Source organism: Psammomys obesus, unplaced genomic scaffold (genome assembly GCF_907164565.1).
Source record: "Psammomys obesus unplaced genomic scaffold, mPsaObe1.curated_primary_1811, whole genome shotgun sequence".
Taxonomy (NCBI): Eukaryota; Metazoa; Chordata; class Mammalia; order Rodentia; family Muridae; genus Psammomys; species Psammomys obesus.
Window position 1 is genome coordinate 2377790 of NW_026591872.1, and position 5754 is coordinate 2383543.

Genomic DNA, 5754 nt, shown 5'->3' on the forward strand with positions numbered 1-5754 from the left:
TGTTTCGAATTTTTTCTTGAAGGCACTTAGTACTATGAACTTTCCTCTTAACACTGCTTTCATTGTGCCTCATAAGTTTAGGTGTGTTGTGCCTTCATTTTCATTGAATTCTAGGAAGTCTTTAATTTCTTTTTTCATTTCTTCCCTGACTTAGCTGTCATCGAGTATCAAGTTGTTCAGTTTCCATGTGGGTGTAGGCATTTTGCTATTTCTATTGTTATTGAAGTCCAACTGAAGTCCATGGTGGTCAGAAAGGATACAAGGGATTATGTCAATCTTCTTGTATCTGTTGAGGATTGTTTTGAGACCAACTATAAGTCTATTTAGGAAAAAGTTCTGAGGGGCCACCTCTTCAGGGTCGTCTCCTGTCTTTGGATGAGTGACCCTACTGCAATAGCAATAAAACCTCTTGTTTTTGCATTGAGTTGTGGTCTGTGAGAATTCCTGGGAAGGGCGTGATACTGAGCTCCTGAGCAGTGAAACTCCAGGTCTTACATTTTTGGTGCATTGGCCTGGAAACAGCATGCCCCTTTCCCAGCCCTCATAAGCCTGGGCTCAGAGGTCGAGCTTGGAACAGGTTAGTCTGATTTCTGGTATACCACTCTGTATCTGTTTATGTGCCTATCTGTACCTTTTTGGTTGTCTGATCAGTCGTTGTGATAGACAGATGTGTCAGAATATCTCTTGACTGGGAACTGGAGGATGCTCCAGATTCTATCTGTGGAGGCCAGCTCCATGATGGTCCTCCTCCCATCTGTAGGAGATGGCCACTGTGAGGCAGCCTCTCCATCTGGGGAGGCTAGGTCCATGCTGGTCCTCCTCCCATCCGTTTCTCATCAGAGATGGCTGGCGTGAGGCAGCCTCTCAATCAGAATTCTGTGGTACCACCTTTAAGGGCATCCTTATTTGAATTGCCTGTCATGTTCTCTTTGTCTCTATCGTTGTTGCTTCTTTGACTTTCTTGACAGACGACTTTATTATGGGACAGACTGTGACTTCTTTTTGACCTTCCACCACCTTATCCACCAGATTTTCCCCCACTAATTCCTTAGAAGTTCTGCACCAGGGTGCCATCAGTCCCTCAGCACCGCCAGATTCTGAAATTGAGAGTGCTGCCAGCAGTCCCTCTGCACCACTGCAGTCGCCACCAGATTCTGAAATTGAACTCCCCTTTTCCCCAAAATCCCCAAGCTCCAGCTGATTTGTTTGAATCTATCCTATTCTCACACCAGTCCACTTGGGATGATTGCCAGCAACTCTTGCAGGCCCTCCTGACTATCGAGGAACGGGGACAGGTCCTCCTTGAGGTGAGAAAAAAAATGTGTTGGGAATGGATTGGAGGCCTTCTGTACTCCCTAATGATATTGATGATAACTTTCCCCTCACCTGCCCCAACTGGGATTACAACACACCTGGAGGTAGGGAATGCCTGAAGGTCTACCACCAGACTCTAATGGCGGGTCTCCGTGGGGCTGCTTGAAAGCCCATCAATTTGATGATGGCAAGAGAGATGGTTCAGGGGCTGGATTAATCCCCCGCAGCCTTTCTTGAATGGCTGATGGAGGCTTACAGCTGGCTTATGCCCTATGACCCTACCTCAAATGAGCATAAGGCAATGGTGTCTATAACCTTTATAGAACAGTCAGCCAGAGATATTCATAGAAAACTCCAGAAAATAGAGGGTTTACAGGACAAGTCGTTGAAGGATTTAGTGCAGGTAGCAGAAAAGGTTTTCTACAGCAGGGAGACAGAAGAAGAGAAAGAGGAAAGAACAAGAAGGGAGAGAAATAGAAAGGGATAAGAGGCAAGACAGAAAGTTGACTAAGATCCTGGCCACCATAGTGCAGGAGAGTCGTAATAATAGGGAGAGAGTTCCTAGCAATTGGAGGGGCCCTCTGTCTAAGGATCAGTGTGCCTATTGAAAGGAGAAAGGACACTGGATAAAGGATTGTCCAAAAGGAAGAAAAAGCTGGTCCACTTCTTGGTGGACACTGGCGTCCAGCATTCTGTTCTGTTACAAGACTTAGGAGCTACAAAAGAGAAAAAAATCATGGGTCCAAGGAGCCACTGGATGTAAAGAATATTCATGGACTACCCAAGGAACATGAACCTTGGAGTGGGCCGGGTATCCCACTCATTCTTAGTTGTCCCCGAGTGCCCATACCCACTGTTATGGCGAGATATGCTAACTAAGATTGGGACCCATATTCATTTTAGACCAGATGGTCCACAGGTGACAGACAATAAAGGGGATCCCATTCACATGCTGACGATTCAACTGCAAGATGAATACCGCCTGTTTGAAAAGGTGGTAAGTCCAGAAAAAGACATTGACTGGTGGCTAGAGAGACATCCCAGGGCATGGGCTGAAACAGCTGGCCTAGGAAAAGCAGAGAAACAGCCTCCAGTTCAGATAGAGCTGAAGCCTCAAGCTACCCTGATAGCGGTGCGACAATATCTGATGTCTAAGGAAGCCCGAGATGAGATCTGCCCTCACATACAGCGGCTCCTTGACCTAGGGGTTCTCAGAAGGTGCCAGTGCGCATGGAATACTCCATTGCTGCCAGTTCAGAAGCCTGGGAGCAACGACTATAGACCCATACAGGACTTGAGGGAAGTTAACAAACAGGTCACGGACTTGCATGCCCAACCAGTATAACCTGTTAAGTTCCCTTCCCCCTGACAGGGTTTGGTATACAGTGCTGGACCTTAAGGATTCTTTTGTCTTCAACTTAGCCCTACCAGCCAAGACATTTTCGCTTTCGAATGGAAAGACCTGGACTCAGGGGTCTCAGGCCAGCTTACATGGACCGTATTTGATGAAACCCCCGGCTGTTGCAAGAGCTGGGTGAGCTCCGCTACAGAGCATCGGTGAAAAAGGCCCAGTTCTGCAGGAAACAGGTCAGTTATCTGGGATATATATTGAGAGGGAAAGGGATGGCTATCGGAGGCTATAAAAGAGTCTGTATTTCACGTTCCCCCTCCGAGGACTACTAAACAACTGAGGGAATTTTTAGGTACACGGGGGTTTTGCCGACTGTGGATTCTGGGATTTGCTGAGAAGGCAGCCTCTCTGTATGCCCTTACATAGGGCAACAACTCTTTCGGGGAAAGGATGAACAAGCTGCATTTGATAACAAGCCTTAATGTCGGCCCCAGCATTGGGACTCCCTGATGTGACCAAACCCTTCCATCTCTGTGTGGCCGAGAATCGGGGAATGGCCAAAACGTGTGCTAACACAGGAAATTGGACCCTGGAAGAGACCGGTAGCCTATCTATCCAAAAAGCTTGATTCAGTAGCGGCAGGATGGCCAACCTGCCTGTGAATAGTAGCAGCAGTGGCAGCACTAGTACAAACTGACTCTGGGACAGGACCTCAAGATTAGGATTACAAGATCACATGATAGTCCTAATTTTTATTTCCAGGAACCATCATACTGTCTTCTCATAAGGATTTATTAATTTGTATTCATATCAACAGGAAGCAATGATATTATTTCTCTGTATCTGTACCAGTACTTGTTATATATACTCTTTTTTATAGTCTATGCTTACTAGAGTGAAGTGAATATCTCATTGTAGCTTTGATTTGCATTCCATGATGATAGGTGGTGACCTTGAGCATTTTCTTCATGTAACTGTACAATATGTGTTATTTCTTTGGATAAATAGATATTTATATCTTTTAACCATTTCAATTGATTTCTTTATGTTTATCTTATAAATATTTGTATTATTATTCATGCATTGCAAATATCAATTGTGTATTTGATTCTATTAATAGACATACACTATACGAATATGTCTCCCTTCTCTATAGATTTCCTTTTCACTCTTTTCATTCTTTTCACTATTTCTATCATTACTCAGAAATTTTTAGTTTTACACAATACCATTTTCCTTACTGCTGTCATTTCCTGTGATGTGTCCTATTTTTATAGTAATTTTCTTTCTTCTCAAAACAAACTTTGTCTATTTTAAACTATTGAATGATTTGCATATGTGTTCCTCATGGACTATCTCAGTTTAAGGTCAAATATTTAAATCCAGCTTCATTCTTCTGCATGTGAATATTTATTTATTGAAATACTATCCTTATTCTTATTCTTAAATATTTAATACAAAATCATTAATGAGAGAGATATGAGCTTATATTAAGGCTCTCTATTCTGTTACCATCGGTTCTTCTTTCTATTTTTAATGTTGTATTTTGATAGTAAAACTTCATAATTTACTTTGAAATTAGGTTTATTCTCTTTGCTTAAAATAACTTTTATTTGGTGTTTTTGTATTTCCTGAGTTGTAAATTGTTTTGTCTAGTTCTGAGAATAATAAACAGGGTTTTTATAGATATATCAATGATTCTATAGAATACATGGTGTCATTTTTTACATTTGTGCCATTAATAAATTTTTCATCAGTACTTTTCAGTTTTATTGTCTTTTTTCACTTTGGTTATATTTATCTCCAAGTATTTTTAAATTGTAATAAATAGGACTGGTAATTCTTGTTTCAGTGAATTTTCTTTGGACTTCTAGTACTTACTTCTACTAGTTTCACACACACACAAACACACACAGAGTACATTATACTTTATACATTCATTAAGTTTAATAGCTTGCTGGTAGACAGTTTGAGCTTTCTAATGTAGGATAATGTTAACCTCATATGATGACAATATGAGAAAATTCTATAAATACATTTTATTATTCATTCCATTTTGTCTCCCATTCCATTTTGTATTTCTATGTTCTTTATTGCTTAATATTACTAAAGTAGTTACTATTTTTAGTTTTGTTTAGTCCTTATAGTAAAAATATAAATGATTTATATATCATACTTATGATATTAGAACTTCTGAATTTGTGTAATCACTGAACAGTAGGTTTATGCTAACCTACATTTCCTTATGCATTAACAAGTTTCTTTAGTATGAAGAGCTTCATATAGCTTTTCCTGTACAGTGGGTTTGCTGAAGAAACCCTTCATCTTTCTAAGAGGATTACAGAAACTTTATTTTGTCTCCATTTTAAAATTAGGCCTGACTTTAAAAGAAAACCTAAGTGAGGACTGATCATCTTACCCCAGGTCCTCTTTCTTTTTTGTCTTGAGGTGTATATGTTTCAGTATATTTATTCTATCTTATAGGTCTATATAAGTCAGTATATACCATGTGTGCCTTTCTGCTTTTGGGATACCTTGCTCAGGATGATCTTTTCTAGGTCCCACCATTTGCCTGAAAATTTCATGATTTCCTCGTTTTTAATTGCTGAGTAGTATTCCATTGTGTAAAAGTATCACATTTTCTGTATCCATTCCTCAACTGAGGGACATCTGAGTTGTTTCCAGGTTCTGGCTATTATGAATAAAGCTGCTATGAACATGGTTGAGCAAATGTCCTTATTGTGTACTTGAGAATATTTTGGAGTGGTATAGCTGGATCTTGAGGAAGCACTATTCCTAATTGTCTGAGAAAGCACTAGATTGATTTCCAAAATGGTTGTACAAGTTTCCATTCCCACCAGCAATGGAGGAGGGTTCCCCTTTCTCCACAACCCCTCAAGCATGAGTTGTCCCTTGAGTTTTTTAATCTTAGCCATTCTGATGGGTGTAAGGTTAAATCTCAGGGTCATTTTTATTTGCATCTCACTGATGGCTAAGGACGTTGAACTTTTCTTTAAGTGTTTTTCTGACATTCTATAATTCTCTACAGAGAGTTCTCTGTTTAACTCCGTGCCCCATCTTTTAATTGG

General features: G+C 40.4%; 1 pseudogene; it reads left to right on the forward strand.

The window, feature by feature from the left end:
• The first annotated feature begins 1330 nt into the window (after window positions 1–1330).
• LOC129680510 (uncharacterized) lies at window positions 1331–2875 on the forward strand (annotated as a pseudogene).
• The last annotated feature ends 2879 nt before the right edge of the window (window positions 2876–5754 follow it).